The sequence below is a fragment of the Calidris pugnax genome, unplaced genomic scaffold, assembly GCF_001431845.1.
Source record: "Calidris pugnax isolate Ruff unplaced genomic scaffold, ASM143184v1 scaffold95, whole genome shotgun sequence".
Taxonomy (NCBI): domain Eukaryota; kingdom Metazoa; phylum Chordata; class Aves; order Charadriiformes; family Scolopacidae; genus Calidris; species Calidris pugnax.
This window is the reverse complement of record NW_015090885.1, coordinates 8,565,521-8,586,079: the sequence shown is the minus strand read 5'-3', so window position 1 is coordinate 8,586,079 and position 20,559 is coordinate 8,565,521.

Here is a 20,559-nt window from a genome sequence, read left to right as displayed (position 1 = left end):
GAAAAAATATGCTTAAATAACAGGGTGGATCTGGGGTTCAGCAGAGGTCCTGAAGTCTGACAGTTGGGATTTCAGGTACAGTTTCCAAACCCCTCAAAAGATAAAGATTTATGCTCACAAAGTGAGCCACAAAAAGGGAGGTGGTGCTGTAGGAGACTTAGGGACACACAAACCTAGGGGATGACCTTCAGCTACACAATGTGCATTCAGCTGTGTAACCCATCAGAAAGTTACATGGAAGTGTTCAGTTATGTGTACCAGGGCAAGAATGGTAAAATTCTATGGCTTTTAAAAATATTTTTGCACTTAATAATAGCCTGTTTGTAACTTTCCAAGTTGTGAGTTATTCAGATGTTATCAAATGAATGTCAGTAAAATCTCTCCACAGTTCAGAGGTATGTTTGTGTGAAATACATAGAAATTCTTAAGGTGATACTTGGCAGATGCTGTGCATCATGGAAGACTGCAAAGCTGAGCCATGTGATTCATGGAAGCAAAGGTCCATTAATTGCCCTGGTCTCTTCAGAGACTCACTGTAGGTTGAATTGTATAATTTAGTGGCAGATTCACCTTGTCCATTACACAAGTACTTTTTCTTCAGATATATCTTTTACATAATTATTATGGAGTATAATAATTTAAAATTAATTTGTGAAGATTAAAAAATTAAAATCAACAAATTGTATGCATTTTATTTCTGCACTACTGTGCTTTAAATATGTATTCAGACTCAGGAAATGATAATATACGTATTTATTTAAAAGCAATGAGTACATATTCATGTATGATAGGCAAATAACTAAAATTATAACCACAAACATTGTAATTTATTGCAGGCTCTTTATGGGCTTTACCATTTTCCTCTTTCCTCCTTTCCTTCTGGAAGGGAAGTCTCTGTAAGTACTTCTGTACTTGGAGAAGTTGACCATCGTGGCACAGCAGGATGACGGTTGACTTGATGATTTTAAAGATCTTTTCCAACCTAAACAATTCTGTGGTTCTATATCAGCACTCCTGGCTAACCACGGAGGTCCCAGTTGACCAATTGACCAAGTTGAAGTTAGCAAATTTGATGCCCATCTACAAGAAGGGCCTCAAAGAGGATCCATGGAACTACAGGCCTGTCAGTCTGACCTTGGTGCCAGGAAGATTATAATCTTGAGTGCCATCACACAGCACTTGCAGGACAACCAGGTGATCAGGCCCAGTCAGCATGGGTTTACGAAAGGCAGGTCCTGCTTGACTTGGTTGATCTTATTTTTATGACAAGGTGACCCACTTAGTGGACAGGGGAAAGGCTGTGGATGTTGTCTACCTGTTGACTTTAATAAAGCCATTCACACCATTATGTACAGCATGCTGCTGGAGAAACTGGTTACTTCTCCGAAGTAACAAGTGATAGGACAAGAGGAAACAGCATTAAGTTGCACCATGGGATGTTTAGATTGAATATTAGGAAAAAATTATTGACTGAAAGGGTTGGCAAGCATTGGAACTGGCTGACCAGGGAAGTGGTTGAGACACCATCCCTGGAGGTGTTGAAAAGACATGTAGATGTGGTGCTAGGGACATGGCTTAGAAGTAGACTTGGCAGTGCTAGGTTAACAGCTGGACTTAAAGATCTTAAGGGCCTTTGCCAACCTAAACAATTCTGATTCTATTAAGTTACTAGAATAAATTCCTACTTGAATTCTGGTGCATTAGAAACATAATTTTGCATTTGACTCACAAAGCTGTTTTTATCTTGAAATACATTGCTTTGCTTATGAAAATTTACCCATGTGGGTGAAAAATTCTGGTACAGCTGAAGTTATTTTGGAAGTGTATCTCCTCTGGAGATAATATACATGGAGTACCTACTTTGTAGTAGTTCTGTGGAAGGCAGCAGTGACCAGGATGGGTGGTTTCAAGGCAGTATCTTTTGGATGCAAATTATCGTTGTGTTTGGTTTTATTTTGTGCTATTGTGCGACGAGGAAGAGAGTGTTGGCAGCCATACTCTACTACCTCTATAATCATTATAGACTGGAATTTTTGCTTCAGAGAAAAACTTCTACTTTCTAAGGTTTTTGTATTGTCTAACTATCTATCTGTTTACAATATTGATCTCTCTTGTTAATCTAAAATTTTCAATACTTTGATCTGCAGCAACTAAACCCTAAATATCCTGATTTCTCAGTACATGTTTATTTCTCACTTATCATGTCAGAATCACAGCAGTAAAGACTAAATGGCAAACAGAAGTGAGCTCCAAAATACCACTGGGGAATATTCCACTTAATTCTGAATAGCTCTTCACTTTGAACTTGTTTAATAGTGGTTTTGTTTCCTTTTACATACTTAACTGTAGAAAAAATAAGACATTTATTTGATGCCTTGTCTTCATTCAAATACTTGTAGAAGGTTGCTCATTCATTCATTTATTCATCCAGCCATTTCTTGTTATTCATACCCAAACTAGAAACATGCTTTTTATGAAATTTCCCTCATTTCCTCAAAGGATAAACCAGGATTGCATATACTATCTAGTATTCTCCTTAAAAATCTTCATGTTCAGAAAAGTTTCTTATTAAGGACGGTTCTCGTCACATCTTAAATCTGGGCAACTTCTCATGAACAACTTCTGGGAAATACTGGTTATTCAGTAAGTCCTTGGGGAACGCCTGGAAGCTTGTAGGCTGATCAGTGTTTGTAGACTCCCAGGGCTGTAATCTGCTGAGCTAGGCAGTGCATTTTTCTACCTCCTTAGCTTGCATGTCTTTTATGCAATAGCAAAGCCTGGGTGAAGCTCTCAGTAAATGATTTCCCAAGGTTCAGGGCACAGGAGAATCAGGTCCATGCTTTATATTTGTTTCTCACTAATTGCTTTTCTAACACACCATTGTTTTCAGTTCTGGCTAATTTGCCATTTTTCTTCCTTTTCTTCCATAGCAGAAAAGAAGCAAGCTATTGACCAATGGTGTGATCACAGGCAAACTGCTGGCTTGCTGCAAAACAAAATGTTGTTAGAACAAGGGCTGTCTGTGGTGACTCTCACGTGTCTTTATCTTTAAAGCACATCACGGACTAAGCGGTGCTGCTGCCAGTGCCTGCTATGTTATTAATGCTGCTCTAATTAGGCCAATCAGTTTTAATTAGTATAGTGTCATGTAACAATCTCATAAAATACTTTGTGTAAGAAAATTGATCTGGCTCTAATGCTAATTAGTTTGCTAGACTCCCTACTTTATAAATGGGAATTGATTGCTTCCCTTCAACCCCTCCTTCTTCACTTTTCAGTAATTCTCCCATAAACTCTGTATTCTCTCCTTTTTTTCTTTCATGTTTTTTTTTTTTTTCTTAGTGTCCCTGTGTCTCCCTCAATTAATTCTGCCCATAACCCCGTCTCTAGTGTAACCTGAAAAGAATGGGGCTTTATCACTTGTCAGAGAGAGCCTTCCTCAGTTAAATTTTTTCCTCTCAGGAATTTGCCAGATCAGAAGCCTGTAATCCTAAGGACTTTCTCTGAACTAAGGCTGACAGGGTTAGGCCCAGGTCAACCCACTCGTAAATCAAAGCCAGTAAGGAGCTAAGGCTGTGCCTGGAATCGGAGATTTATAAAGACAGTAGCATTAACATTACAAAAGAAGTATTTTATTGGCTTTCACCTGGGATTTGTTTACTTCTAGTAAACTGCAGAAGAGTGAAACCATAAGGTTAATAAATGGGAGAGCAAATAACAGATAAATCAAGTATTCCTTGCTGCTCTTAAAAGCTCTTTAAAATGGGAATTAATTTGGTTAATTGTGAACAGAGCAATAATGTGTAATAAGTCTGAAAGTTCTGGCTATATAAATTTACAGCATTTTTCTGGTTCAGTTATGCTGTCTGGCTTTTAATACAAAGTAAATTAGCAGAGACAAGGCTGACTGTTAAAATTTTGCCCTATTTTGTTCTGTCTTTCCATAATAATGGAAATCACTTCTTTGGGATATTTATAGGGGGAAAAAAAGATTAAATGAAAACTCCATTTTTTCAAAAAAATTTGCTTTATATTATTTTAACACATTGACTAAAAATATAATGGAGTTCTGTGCCAAAGCATAAGCTAAGTACCGTGAGTAATAGTGGAGCTAGAATTGATGTAAGCAGTATGATGTGTCATGTTGGTTTTTTGGATGGATGTTCATGCCTAGATGTCTCCAGACGTTTCTTGTGTTATCGTGTATCTCCACTCTGAGAATGGTATTTGTGGCTTAACATTAACATCTGAAAATTACACAACAGGTGTCATGCATGTGAGTGAAAGAAAGATGTCTGTGGTGTCCCAAGCACGGGTGTATTGTTCTTTGCTTGCTTTTGCTAAAAGTATGACTATCTTGCATTTAGTATTTGCAAAGGCAAAAATCTTAAGCTTGGCTACATGGTTATATTATATCTGTATGTAGATAAGTCTGTCTCCAAAAACCTTGTTAGTGCATTAGACACGCACATGTGCATGGTTCATGTCTTTTCCTGGGCAGTTCTATAACTTCCTGCTGTTGCAGTACATATGATGGGAATGAAGCTGGAGAAGACTCTTTGGTTAGTGAGTGATCTGTCATTGTCCATTTTTGCTTATAGTGACATTTGTCATGTTCAAAGGTGAAGTTTTCCTCCTCCTTCTTAATGAAATAAAAATCTAAAGGCTGATATAATTTGATGAATGTATCTGTGGAAGACAAATTCTCAGAAACGTTATGCATGATGTCAAATTATATTTTTGTGCAATTTATTGATTTAGAGAATATATACTTCCCTAGTCTTCAACTAGTTCTTTGTTCAGGAAAAGTATTTTTGTTTTTTATCTTTTTTAGCCTGCAGCTATCTGCTGAGAAATATTGCTGCTGCTTTTACTTCTTTGAATGTAATATCAAATATAAATGCACGTATGAATATGTGTTTACTTATCTGGGTTCCTGAAACACTTTCAGCCATTTAAAAAGAAAGAATTCTTAATTTACTTTTAGTGGAGATACTTCTAAAATGTGAGCTCACTGACAGCTGAGAATAATGGAGCTATTTGAACTGGGTTAAAATCAATTTTTATAATTTGTAACAACAGACTGGGCCATGACAGTATTTCTTTAATAATTACTACCTCATCAGCATCACATTTCCTTTCAAGTTCCAGCAAAGTTGCTGAAGGAGCAACCTGGAAAAACCCTTCTTAGCATGAATCTCCAAAATAGTTGTTACTAAGTTGATTTAATTACATCAAGGTCTTAATTTCCCCTCCATTGGACACATCTCCATTTCCTACAGAATCTGAGGGATCATTTTTCCTCTGGATATTCAAATCCCTTTAAGGGAGATGCAGAAAACTCACTGGTTTATATGAGTCTGCAAATTACACGATGATACTAAGGACAAGAGATAGAACATCTCTAGTTTTGAAAGGTAACGGCCATATCAATAATTTCCCTATTCATTGCAGTTTGTGATTACAGTTTCCCACACCGAGTTTCTCCAGCAGGAAAAGCTTAACTTCTCTAAGCAAATACTGATTGGAAATCTCTGCGTACTGGAAAATTACCAAAACAGACAAGACGTACACTTGAAACTTCTAAGCAATTATCTCTAGCTTCTAATTTTAGCCTTGTCTATATTTGGTATGGATGAAGTCTTGGGCCCTTAAAAAAATGTATTTTTAAACCTTTAAAAATTGATTAAGGTAATGATCTTGTAAATCTTAGACTATAGTATCATGGAAGTACAGGTGCTGGTGGTCTCTTATCTAGGTGCTGGTGGAGGTAACTGTATATCCTCTTTCCAAATTTCCCTGTTCTCTGCTTCTTATCCTGAACCTCATCACACAGAGTTGGTGCATGCTCTCCAACACTTGACATGTTACATCCCAGAGGTGTTCCAATGTTGTGAGATATAACCAAGAAAGGTCAGGGTTTTGCCAACTGTTGCTAAACATAACTCTTTTATCCATGAAAAAAAGTGTAAAATTTGGACGCCACTGTGAGGTAACTGTCAGCAAATTTTAATTTTGACCGCAGGATGTCATTAAAAATATTTTCCCTGCTGTGCCATATAAGGCTTAATTAAATATTTGTTCAAACAGTCTGAGTTTCCCCAAATGAAAGGATGTAGTAGGAATATATTAGTATAATTTGGAGGCATGAACCTCTGAAATTCTCCAGTTGTCAGGAGTAAAAAAATTGGCTTCATGAAGGCACTTTCACAAGGCCCTGCTCTGCTGGGGTTGCACCCAGACTAACCTTTGGGCAACTTCTGAATTCTGGTCTGGAACTCTGCTCCATGACGTGTGCCCATCTCCCGTCATGGGGGAAGAACATTGCTTTTCTAATGGCCTTGCACTCCATATAATCTTCCAAGTGGCTTTCCTTGTGTAGTCCTGTACTGTCACTAACAATACTGTTTCCCCATATACACTGGTGTATCCATGAGATCCATCTATCCTAGAAGCAAAGCCATGGGTTCATGTAATCTCTCACAAAAAAAAAAAAAAAAAAAAGCCAAGGTAGAAAGTACTGAAAGAAGGAAAAGGTAGCCTCCAGATGCATAGTGTGTATAAATATATATCTATGTATATAAAAATACACTTAGATGCTCACACACTTTTTTTAATGAAAGCAAATTGAGGGGACAATTTTTTTTTTTTTAACAGAAAAATACTGTGCTATCATTCTGAATTAAGGTGCTTGGAGCTTGTGAGTTTTTTTGTTAGTGGATGAACGTTCTGATTTATACAATAGCATGGGGTTTTTTTCACAGATATTTTATTTTAAAATATATCTCATAGCAAAAACCCCTAACTTCTCAGTTGGAATAATGTATTTTTTTGTTGTTGTTTGTTTTATTTCTCTAAAATACCTTATTTTCTAAGACTCCTTTAAAGTAAGGAATGAGCTCATGATGAAGTGAAAAGGAGATGTTATTGATCTGAAGCATGTTTGCCTAGAACAGGGCGGGGGGAAGGAAAAAAACCCGTGGGCTAATGTTCAACAATACTGATGTTGTGACAAAGATACAGTGGCTGACTCTTTGAATACAGATGTTAGATTGAGGAGAATGCTAAATTCCATTAGCTTGAAAATAACCTGTGAGTGTCATGTGCCTGAAGCTGCCTTTAGCTCCAGATTGACTGCTGATAGTATTTTCTATATATACTCTCCGATATCTATCTAATCTTTCTATCTAATGGATATAGCAAAAATTCCACTGCTAGCTGGCAAAAAATGTCATATCTCCTGACTGCAATGTCATTAAAGGGTCATATTTAGAGTTATGATATAGCTGTGAACTATGACTTTATCAAAACGTGAAAGGGCTTGTGCAGAATCTTAAACAACAGAACAGCTGAGCACAAATTAATTTGCTGCCTTTGTGATGTCTGGCTGGGTCATGGCTGATGTCATAATTCTACCATTCAATGAAATATTTATAAGCTTTGAGATCAAACAGGGGACCAGAGCAGAACAATCCATTGATGGGGATTCAGATTGGCCCTTGGATACATAAATGCTGGGGGGAAAGAGGCAGAGGGTCTTCCATGCCGTAGAGCTAATGCACTGCCTGGGGGCTGAAACCATCAGCTTCTCTTGTCAGCCTGAATCCCTTTGCTGCCTGTGCTGGGAAGCTGAACGTGCCTGGAAAAGGGATGCGAATGTCAACTGCATAAAAGAAAGAGGAGACAAAAGAAAATTGGTTTAAAACCAGCATCTGAACAAATGGGAATAAGGTGACTACTTCATTTTGAAGAGTAGGTTGTTGTTTCTCCAACTTCAGGAGGGAGATGAGTTGCTCAAAATAGAGGAGAGCAGTTTACAGAAAAAAGGGGAAAATTGGATTGAATTGCTGCTTTGGAAAGCACAAAACATCCATATTGTTACTGCAGTGGGGAGGCCAGGGAGCAGGCATATTGCTCTGCTCTGTTGCTGATTTAATTTCATCCTTTCTTCAATAAGGAATAATTGCTGTTAGGAGCAATATTAGTAGTTCCTCTAGCTGGCACATAAAATGTTTTTACTATTTTCAGTTTTGATTTGAGATGAGCTGGGTTAGAAGTAATACTGATAAAGGTCTTGAGAAAAGGCAACTGTAAACTTTGGAGGCAGGTTGAGTCCATATCTTGCTGGGAACCGACCTCCTGCACAGATGGCATTTTCCGTCTGAAATCACCTACTGTGGAAGCAAGGATCTGGAGACGCATTCTGTAGCTTCCAGGCTGTGCCTGAAATCAGCTAATCTCTTTCTTGGTTTCCCTGAGCACATAGAATTTATATTTAGTAAGTTTAGGCAGGTGCTGATTTAAAGAGAAGGAGAATCTTGGCCTGAAACTCTGTGCTGCAGGTCTTGGTGTAAGTTGTTTCATTCCTCTGTCTTCATATTCTTGTCTCTAGGATGCAATGTGCCCCCATGTCAGTCGAGTTAACTTCTTGTAGGCTATCCTATTAAATATGTCAAGAAAATGATCTTTGATCCAAACAAAAAAATCCTGCCTAAAGGGTTGTTTTTCAGCCTGGGTCATTTAATTAACCTGATTTAAAACACCACAATTCAAGGGGTGATGCAGTGCTGAATAGGGCCAGAAATGAGTAGCCAGGGAAAATTAGTCTTAATTAAAGGTAATTAAGGCTTAAAACTAGTCTTATTACTGCAGGTCCTATGTCATGAAACTTTAGTCTCAAAGGTCACATTTCTGAACAGCTAAAAAAGGTCTAGTGTAACTGTGGGGGTTAGTATAGGTAATTGCATTGCTTCATGAAGATGCAAACCTGTTGTTTGAAGAGGTAATTCAGAAATGATCATTAGTGCAAAGTGAAACTACCAAGGTATTCTAGCTTGCTTGGGTCACTCACAATTTAATACAAGCTGATTCAATTGACAGATATTCTTGACTGACAACTAGCAACAAAGAGCTTTTTTCTCTCCAGCATGGGGTCCATTAAAGCAAGATTGTATGATAGTGGCAGTGGAGCATGGAAATGCTGCACGTCCAGCATCCTCTGTGAACACTCAGCTCACTCAGCGTAAGGAAAGACAGCGATCTTGCTGGCACAGCTCAGTGTACCTTGGACCAACAGAATCCTCTTAGTGTGTTCATTCTCTCCAGGTCTCTAATGAGACAGAAAAAGTTACCAGAGTGGCTTTTTTTTTCTCCATGCTTGCATAATTTGCTTTCATTCAGCATGCTCTTTTTTTGTATTCATATCCCTTTCATTGTTTCCATTCTGGGTTTATTCAGTTCAATTTTTTATTTAATCAGATACACTAATCCTTGGAGGTTTTTCTTTTTATACCAAGGTAGCCTCACTCACATTGCAATCAACTTTCACTGAATTTGGCCTTTGTTGAATGTTAAAAGTAAATATTACTATGATCTTAATATAATAATTTAATATTTTAGCTAAAAATTCAGATGCCACTTTTGCCATTATAGCTAGGGCATGGATGAGTAAACAATAGTTAACTGGATTCCTTCATGTTTGTATTTTGCAATAGGGGAAAAAACAACAAAAGTTCCATATATATTCTACAGCTCTTCCCCACTAAACATCATGCAGATAAATTTAGATGTTTGTATGCAGGCCTTCTGACTGCCATTTGTCCTGAAGATTATAAATACCCAGAGTGCTGGTAGTAAATGACGAAGTTATTAAGGACGTTATTTTTACAAAAACATGTGTTTGGGTGAGTAGAATAAATCGTGTCTTCATGGTTATAATTGGAAAAAGAGACTGCATCTATTATTACTTTAGAGTAACATCTTTGTCTTAATATTTGCTAGACAATCTGGGGTTTTGCTGCCTTGTAAGATGGAACATTAAAAGCAACTCTGTTATCAAAGACTGAAGTTATTTTGTAATGGTCTATATTTTCAGTTGGTCAATGCCAAAATGTGAGACGTATACAAACTCATAAATATGTACCATTATACTCATACCTATGTAGAAAGAGAAGAAAAGAGAGACCACCTAGTCTAAAACATATGTGACACAGAGGCTCACGTTCTCTGCAGCTGCTTTAGGATGTGGATTACAGGTCTTTTGACATGGCCTCACAACTTTTCTGACAAATAAATGTGGAACTGCTATGGCACTTTCACATATGGTGATCATCAGACACAGAAGTAGTCCTGTGTACTTCACTGGTGTTGTCCCACTGTCTCCTTTATTTCTTTGAATCGTGGTAAGCCTCTGAAATACAAGTATACTTACATTTTTTCATATATGTCTTTCTAGTCAATATTGTAAAGATGAGTCTGATAGCCATACTATGCCTGTGAAGGGGCCCCAGTGCGGATGGTCAGTATTTAAGGCCAGAGAGAATGGGGCCTACGCCAGGGAAATCACTCCAGATTTTACAATGAATTTTATATGTGTGAATATCTAAGCGTAGCTTACGGTCCTCCCCAGCTTCAGTGCAGTGACAGCAGGGAATGATCCCCTTTGGTTGCAGACCAGTTGTGAATATGAATCTTCTCAACAGATCAGATAAAACTGATAGCTTCCTGTGTCAAGTCTTGCATGCTTGAGCAAAAGCTTCAACAATATTTTGTTTTGCATTACCCAGTAATGCCTGTGTCAAGTCTTGCATGCTTGAGCAAAACAATATTTTGTTTTGCATTACCCAATAATCTTATCTTGTTCCCTCATATGAGGAAGATCCCCCATTATTAGAGTGTTTGCTTTATTTTATTTTTGTCTCTGTTTTTTTTCCCTAACTTTAGATTTATGAGCCATTGTAAGCTTTTCTGACTGCTTCTGAAAAGGATTTGTGTCACAACATCCAACTAATCACTCATTTCACAATGTTCATTTCTTTCACTATATGGGTATTCTTAATTTTTTGTACATTCCTCACACTTCACTGCAGTAATTTGCAGGATTTTGCATGCCAGTCCCAGATAAGAGGAATATATTTTACTTATTATTGTTTTGAAATGTGGATTCATTCAGTTCTGGTCCTTTTTTCTTTGCCACTACTGCATGAAAACATTGAAAGGCACCTGCACTTTACAATGAAGGCTAATTTTCAGGTTCTGTTTACTTTGAATAGTTGATTTTTGTCTTGAGGAAGAAGGAAGGACTAACTGACCTAATGATGTCCCTTCCAGCACTGCTTTCTATGCTTCTGTGATTAGCAGAATATTTCTTAGGAAAAATACATTTTATTTTTGTATCGGATGCTTGGCATTCAGCAATTTTTTAATTTTTGAATTCTTTGCAGTTTAGCCAAATGACTTGCATTTTGTTTCATGGTGAAGATCTTCCTTTGAATGTAAGCTTTGGTTGTGAGGCAGTGGTGTTTCAGCAATGCCGATGATAGTGACAAATAGATACATTTAAAATATCACTTATGTAGCGAAAATTTACACCAAAAAAACCCCACCTTTTTTTCTTGGAAAAAACAAAGCAGATATTCAGCTTTTCCCTTGGGCTCCTCTCTGTCTAGATTTGGGAAGACCACAGCTTTTCCTGTGTCAATCTGTCTCCTTACCTGGAAGATGGGAGACCCCCAGAGAGCTAAACATCTCAGAAGACTCTTAACTATTTAATATTCCTTCTGATCTCTAAGTTAGTAGCCAGCTTGCATTTTTCTTTGAAGCAGACCCATGATAACTTTTCTCTTCTTGGGTGAGACTCCTCTCTTCTCTTGGGTGTGACTTGATTGCTGAGATTGGTGTATCTTTCCTGGGTGAAAGACCATCTAGCCAAGTTGCCTGTGAATGGTCCATGCCAGGTGCCTGGGGAGAGGATGCAAGAAACGAATCGCGTCTCTCTCCTGACATCTCTCTCGTCATTTTCCCCAGTCAAAGAGAAATGATTGTTACATCCCCATTTTCTTTCAAAAACCCATTTTTACCAGATTTTTTTGATGTCTTGCTACAATCCTTGTGGATATTGATTTTGTAGTGTAAATGCCAGATACTTGACACCAGAATATTTTCTGTTATATACCCTTGGGAATGGACATTTTGGGGAACTCTTTTTAAAAACAGGTTCTTGAGGGGATCTGCACCATTTCTCTGCATCTCACTGTTAGAAATTTCTTGATACTGATCTCTTTTTTTTTTTATTTTTTTTTTTATTTCCCTTCCCAGCTTTGATCATATACTTGATCTTCATTTCAACCCTTTCTTTTTTCTGTGCTTACTGGTAAAGAGTTGTCATATAACCCAACAGATTATCAAGCCAGTTCACTTTATTTTCAGTTTTCTCCTACATCCTTTTCTCAACCTCTTTTAATTGTACGTTGGGCTTCGTTTTTTTTCACTCACTTCAGGTGTCCTGTGCAGAAGGACCCAGAATTTAATGTAGTGTTTTATACTTGGGTGTGTCTCCTAAGAAGCTCAGGAGTGCTGTACATTCACAAACAGAACTGAGGTGCTCAGGGCTTGTCCAGAGAGTGCAAATGTTTCCCTAAGCATGAGAGTTGTGTACTTTTTCTGTTTGTTTTAATGACTACTTAATTGCAAATTTATGTAATTTTTTTTCTCTGTTACTCTACTTTTTAAAGCAAATCTACCTTACTTGTGCCCTATACTTTAATTTAATTCCTAAATAGGAATATTGATATATTCTACAGAAACCATTTTTTCAGGATGCGTACCATATATTAGTTTTTCAGCTACAAATACTGCCCTAGCTATCAGTATCCCTTGAAAATGAAATTAATATGATTTTTTTTTTACTCTTTCCTTGTCCTTCAAGTGACATTATAAAGCTGTTTTTGCAGGGAGAGTCAGTGAATACATTGTTGTAACTTGATTTTGGGAGTGAAACCTCAATCCATCCCACTCCTACCAGTTTGATGTCAGTAACAGCAATAGATGTGCAATAGAAGCCCAGAAAGTCGAGAAGGATCACAGGTCAACAGGCAAGGACCTAGAGTGTAGCACAAAGGAATTCCAGCCAGTAAGTCAGCTTCATTAGGGGCCCAAATTGAATGCCTCTATACAAGCACTTTTAGCGTGGGAAATAAACAAGAGGAAATAGAGATGTGTGCATGCCTGCAGGGCTATGGTCTCATTGGCATCATGAAGATGTGTGATGTTTCCTATGGCTAGAGTGTTGGAATGGAAAGATGCAAGCTCTTCAGGAAGGACAGACAGGGAAGAAGAGGAGGGGGTGTCACCCTTTATGTCAATGAATAGCTGGAGTGCATGGAGGTCTGCCTGGGGATGGATGAGGAGCCAACTGAGGCCCATGAAGATCAGAGGGCTGGAGCACCTCTCCTATGAAGACAGGCTGAGAGCACTGGGGTTGTTCAGTATGGACAAGAGAAGGCTCCAGGGACACCTTTAGCAGCCTTCCACTACATAAAGGGGATCTACAGGAAAGATGGGGAGGGACTCTTCATCAGGGAGTGTAGCGATAGGACAAGGGGTAAGGGTTTTAAATTGAAAGAGGGTAAATTTAGATTAGATATTAGGAAGAAATTTTTTACTGTGGGCATGGTGAGACACGGGAAGAGGTTGCCTAGGGAAGTTGTGGATGCCCCATCCCCGGAAGTGTTCAAGGCCAGACTGGATGGGGCTTTGAGCAGCCTGGTCTAGTGGGAGGTGTCCCTGCCCATGAGAGTGGGGTTGGAAGTAGGCGATCTTTAAGTTTCAAGAGTTGTCATATAACCCAACAGATTATCAAGCCAGTTCACTTTATTTTCAGTTTTCTCCTACATCCTTTTCTCAACCTCTTTTAATTGTACGTTGGGCTTCGTTTTTTTTCACTCACTTCAGGTGTCCTGTGCAGAAGGACCCAGAATTTAATGTAGTGTTTTATACTTGGGTGTGTCTCCTAAGAAGCTCAGGAGTGCTGTACATTCACAAACAGAACTGAGGTGCTCAGGGCTTGTCCAGAGAGTGCAAATGTTTCCCTAAGCATGAGAGTTGTGTACTTTTTCTGTTTGTTTTAATGACTACTTAATTGCAAATTTATGTAATTTTTTTTCTCTGTTACTCTACTTTTTAAAGCAAATCTACCTTACTTGTGCCCTATACTTTAATTTAATTCCTAAATAGGAATATTGATATATTCTACAGAAACCATTTTTTCAGGATGCGTACCATATATTAGTTTTTCAGCTACAAATACTGCCCTAGCTATCAGTATCCCTTGAAAATGAAATTAATATGATTTTTTTTTTACTCTTTCCTTGTCCTTCAAGTGACATTATAAAGCTGTTTTTGCAGGGAGAGTCAGTGAATACATTGTTGTAACTTGATTTTGGGAGTGAAACCTCAATCCATCCCACTCCTACCAGTTTGATGTCAGTAACAGCAATAGATGTGCAATAGAAGCCCAGAAAGTCGAGAAGGATCACAGGTCAACAGGCAAGGACCTAGAGTGTAGCACAAAGGAATTCCAGCCAGTAAGTCAGCTTCATTAGGGGCCCAAATTGAATGCCTCTATACAAGCACTTTTAGCGTGGGAAATAAACAAGAGGAAATAGAGATGTGTGCATGCCTGCAGGGCTATGGTCTCATTGGCATCATGAAGATGTGTGATGTTTCCTATGGCTAGAGTGTTGGAATGGAAAGATGCAAGCTCTTCAGGAAGGACAGACAGGGAAGAAGAGGAGGGGGTGTCACCCTTTATGTCAATGAATAGCTGGAGTGCATGGAGGTCTGCCTGGGGATGGATGAGGAGCCAACTGAGGCCCATGAAGATCAGAGGGCTGGAGCACCTCTCCTATGAAGACAGGCTGAGAGCACTGGGGTTGTTCAGTATGGACAAGAGAAGGCTCCAGGGACACCTTTAGCAGCCTTCCACTACATAAAGGGGATCTACAGGAAAGATGGGGAGGGACTCTTCATCAGGGAGTGTAGCGATAGGACAAGGGGTAAGGGTTTTAAATTGAAAGAGGGTAAATTTAGATTAGATATTAGGAAGAAATTTTTTACTGTGGGCATGGTGAGACACGGGAAGAGGTTGCCTAGGGAAGTTGTGGATGCCCCATCCCCGGAAGTGTTCAAGGCCAGACTGGATGGGGCTTTGAGCAGCCTGGTCTAGTGGGAGGTGTCCCTGCCCATGAGAGTGGGGTTGGAAGTAGGCGATCTTTAAGTTTCATTCCAACCCAAACTGTTCTATGATTCTATGATTTATTACTGTTTTACAGTTACCTTTTACTTAGGGTTCTTAGGGGATTTCTCAGTTTTGGACCTATATTGATTTGAAAGAGCCTTTCTGTAAAGGTTCAGCGATTTATTAGTGATGGTTATTAGTGAGCAGTAATCTTTGCTGCTTTTCCAGTTAGTTTTCTCATTTCCTTCACCAGGCCCTCCCTATTATCTTCATATGAACTGCCCCTCTGGTCTTCCAAACCTTGTGCAGCTCAGTCCCTACATCTCTGATCTGTGCAGATCTTAACACGTGCCTCCATGGTCCGCTGTAGGGCAAAAGAAAAGGAGGAAGAAAATGAGTAGCTGTCTAAGATGTGACAGTGCTACCTTCTGTCATATCTGTGAGAGTAATGACTTTGTGAAGGTTGTCTGTGTTTTTTATTTGGGACTGAGTGATGTGGCTGGATAATTGCTTAATATTAAACGAGCCAGTAAGGTACCTTTCTTTCAGTGAGGCTTTGCAAGGTCTATTAATCTTACTTTTAGAGACAGAAATTTCTAAATCTTCCAGACCGTATGTTAAGTTTACAACCTCATTCGCTATCGCTCGCAACAAGTCTACTTAACGTTCTATTACTATAAGGTACATATGTGAAAACTACTATTGCTGGAAAGATGAGATGGTGTTATTTGCTAACAGTGTTTCACTTTGTTTTAATAGGAGATCTCTAACAACTGTGCAGTGACCAGTGCATGAGGAAGTTTGCACTTACAATCATGGATTAATGAAGTACAAAGAAAAGGATTTCCTTCACATACAGATTTACCAGGTGGGAATTTATTTTGTTTGCCACAGTGGTATGATATTGCCATTAAGAAGAAGCCACTGAATCAGACTTTTCTGAGATATTTTAAAATATAATTAAGCTTATGCCATAATTGAAGAAATCTGACACTTTTTTTTGCAGCTATTACACTAATGTTTGTGAGACGTGTTTCCCTAATCTGTTACTGACTCACTTTCTTACACAAATGTGACTCCCAGTGTGCTGCTACACTGGTGCTTTTAATTGCATTTTATTTACTGTGCTCTAGAATTATCATTCCGCCTTCATCAACACTTATGGGTAATTTAGTACATGCAAGCTAAATTCATTAAGATCAAAGCTCTAAGTGTGGTGCTTATTCCATGCCTTAATTTCTATGGCAGTTAAATCTTTAGGTTAAACATACATTGACATGCTTTCTGAGTGTATCTTCTGGAGGAAAATGATCTCTTTCCGCTATTGGTAGGTTTTCAAGCTATTTCATTTCTTTCAAGATTGGATTGCGAGATCTCCATACCTGTTCAGTAGAAAATTAAGACAATGGCATTTGCTGAGTGTAAAGATCATATGAGGAAACAGCTATGGAAAAGAATCCTTTCCCTTTGCTGTACTGTCTGAAAACTTGCTTGTGTTCTAAGTCCAGTACGTACAGTTTACCAACTGTGAGTGGTCTCTTTAGAACTAGTGATGAAGGCAGAAAGCACTAGAACAAGCAGAAAAGGATGGAAAATTAGCTTGCTGACACACTAGTAGAAGTAAGATGGCATGCCGCAAAATTCAATGCTCTTGTGCTACTGTTATAATACCAAATATTTTAGGAAGACTCTGATTTGCCTTGCTGCCTAGCATGTTGACTTGTGAATGAATGTGAATTAAACTCTACTGCATGCAGGTGGTTCCTGTTTCCCAGCTGTTTGTCATGTGCTTGATGCAGTTGTCCTTGCTAAAGGAGTGGCTTCTTAAAGGAGAAGTTGGATTTCCCTGCTGAGACTAATCCCGGTGTTTGAAAGTTAGCAATCTGGGGTACGTGCACACCAATGGATACTTGAGAATCTGTGGCATATTGAAAGCTATATACGCTTTTGGATGTGCTGGAAAATAATTTAGTGAGTGACAGGTCCAGAGCAATTGCACTGATTGTGAGCAGGCAGCTGGGAAAAAGAAAGCCTGGTTACAGGAATCACAAATGAGAGTAACTATTTGACTTAGGAGAACAAAATAAGCTGAAAAAACAGCCCAGAAATATGTGGTCAGAAATAAAGCAAGCCGGCTTCGACTTGCTAATAATTCTGTCTTCAGCAAATGCTCTTAAGCTCTCACTCCCAAAGGAGAGAAAATAATAAAAAGTAAAATTTAAACCAAGAGAGTCAATGCGCCATTCTGTATGGCAAGCAGAGTGCTATAGCCTGGGAATGGGAGAAGGAAAAAGCGGACACTGGGGAGGTTCAGTATCTTGGCTGCTGAGGGTGAAACAAAACTAGCTGTTCTGTTGGTACAGCAGATGAGATTTCTATTGCACACAGAGAAAATGAGCCTGACAAAGACACAGGCCTGGAGATAAGAGGGAAAGCTGCCAGGACAATGAAAGAAGGTAGCTATTTGGCTGTGATACAGGTTTTCTTTTGATTGTCACTGAAAAACATACCCTGACTGACGTGGAACATAAGTCTTTTCTGTGAAGACATTAACAGGACATTTGCCGGAAAACTTGGAGGTTGAATGCTATCCACACCTACCAGCTGTGTTGCAAGGGGAGCAATGCCATCTCTTTTACATAAGGCTGACCAGTGCCTAGTTTGCCATTAGAGGGGAAATAGTTTGTCTTTGGCTGGTACTGAACAAGGTTTCACAGGCCTTGGACAAATTGAACATTATTTGAAACCACGCATTTGTCTGCTGGCTGCTGTTCCTCATGTCTTATGTTCACTGAAGTCCTTGGCAACTTCTTATCAGTGGTCATAGCTTGCAGTTTCCTGTTTGTGGCTTTCCTGTTCCTGAGTTTTTCCAAAGACTGAAATTCAGTTATAAGATCGTAACTCATTAAGTCCTTCACAGTGAAGTTCTTGGAAAATATTTTGATGCAATTCATTGAACTAGCAATGAGTGTGAAAGCAGCAGGTGATCTACTGGCTGTAATGGAGTGCTGATTTGCTGTTCATCAAGCTCCCAAGGACCTTCTGAGGTTCCTTCCAATCTGATTTATCCTTTGGTCCTGAGTTTGTAGTTGTAGGTCCTGAGATTGACATGGATAGATGGCAGCACCTTTGAATGCTGAGGTCACAACAGTATCACCAAAAAGTAGAGCTTTGTAGTTGCCAGGGCTTACAAGAAAGCTAAAAAATATTTGACTTGTTGGAGCATCAGTAGTGCTCAGTTTTTTCAGGGCTTAATCCTGGGATTTCCAGCCTCATGACTGGGAAGTGTTAGTAGCTTAACTATGTTTGCTGGAAGATTTTACATTCTTTTTGTAACTGACTTAACCACATTAGTAAAAGCCCTATATGTGGCTGCAGTCAAAACAATAGAAAAACATGCATTATACTGTAATAGCTCATATAACTTTGTGTTGATGTAGGAGTATTTACATCAATTTGAGTTTGCCCTCTTAGACAGCAGAAGTAGTAAGCAGGAACATTGCTTTAAGTCCGATGGCTTAGTTAAAGTCAACCCTTCCTCCTTATCCCTCAAACTACCTCATCTTCCGAAAAGCAATACTGCATGTGCTGCATTAGAAATTCATTAATGTATCAGCCACATTAAAAAAGAAACCCAAATTGCTAGGCAATTGATTATTCTTTGGGGCATCTCCCAGCAAGTCAAGCAGCTCCCATAACTCATGCTGCTGACAGCAGCATTGACTTTGTTTAGCAAATAGAAACTAATTTCACCCAAACACTTTGCCAAAGAACCTACCAGTCTAACCTACTAATAATGTCTATCTGGATTTAAATATAGGGCTTAAGCCAAAAAAGCTGTAAAAATGCTACAAAAGCCTTGATGGTAAAACCAGTATAAAGTCTTTGCATAATTGCTTCTGTGTTAGGCATTTGTTGTATTAAAAACGTTGATCACACGTGTTCACAGCCACACAAATACTTGCTATCTTGTCCAGTAGAGTGATATGAACACAAAAGCTGAACGCAAACCAAGCCTCCACATGAGTGCAGAGCAGGCGAAGCTCATTATAACAGCCTAAATTGTCTGCACTGAATTCTTTTATAAAGAGCACAAAGGCAATTCATTCATTTGGGCTGTTGGTGGGCACCAGCAGAGAGAAAGGGTAACAGCATAATCTGTTAGGGTGTTGGTTTGGCAGACAGTGGGTTGTGTTTCCATCTGGAGGCTGCCAAGTCCTGACTGAGTCCAGAATTCAGACTTCAGTCTCTGCCATTGGCAGCAAACAAGGATTCCTGTGAAGGGATGTTTGCAAAGGGCCAAATGCTGTGCCAAAAGCATCTCTTATATGTCCATCATTATAGTTCCTGTGTGTTATGAGACACATATTATATGACAAATATTGAAAGGAATAAATACACCTTAAAAAATCATAGCTTAGTACTTAAAATATTTGCTTCTCCTACTCTCCAAAAAAAAAATAAAATCCTAAAACCTGGGAAATTTCCTGAAAAAATGTAGTTGCCAAAGTAAAGCAAGAATGTTGGAGGTCCTGCTTGGCTGGAAATGGGTTGCTTTCTTGGACCAGAGGATGAGCAAGGGAAGAAAGTGATGCAATTCCAAAGAGTTGTGCCTCTGGTTAAGAAGATGATCTAGATGTGGATGATAATTTGCTCTAGGAGTTGGATGCAATTCTTGATGGCTGATATTCGTGCACTGAATATACTCTGTAATGCCTTTTTTTTTTTTGCCTGTTAAGAGACCCAGTGCCAGTTCAGCCAGAAGAGTCCTAGTTTTAAAGGAATTTGCTTGGGGGTTGTCTGTCCCTACAGTCCTGTCTTTTCTAAAGTAGACTCTGTGCAGGATTGAGACCCTGTTTGTCTCAGAGCAGATAGTAGAGCTGATCATCTGGGTCAAAATTTTGCAAATATTATTTTAATATATTTAACATAAAATTATTTCCTATTGGTTTTGTGTTTCATTATTCCTAACACAATAAATGACTGCTGAAACATCACAGTAAGGATTTCATTTCGATGAGCAGAGTCTTATAAATATCTGTTCTTCAGTCCGTTGCCTGGAGAATGATGGTGATACGGCCTGTGTGGTAGTACTGTGAGGATATATCTCTGTCCTCAGAACAAAGGGTGGATTCTGTCACAGCAGAAAGCAGTGCTGGAGTTAACCCTTCACAGAGATGTCTGCCTCCTATTCTCTAATTTTCCTTCCATGCAGTCAATACTTGTTGATCCCCTTCTGTGGGCACTCTGATTTAGTGATCCCTGGAGTGGTAGAATAGTAGCCATCTGGCTTGCAGTAACTTGCATTTCAGCATAGAAAGAGCATAATTTTCTTTTTGCCTAAATAATGCTTTGAACCCTATCTTACATGGCCTGAGCAAAAATATGGAAGTGACCAGGCGATTTCAGAACACTGAAATACCATCTTGAGAGAGGTCAGCACAGGAGTATGCCTGGAGAACAGGCCTTTTACAGCTGCCACTGAAGAAGCCTCAGTGGGTAGTAAGCAGATGGCTCAACTCTATCAACATCAGAAAGTCTCC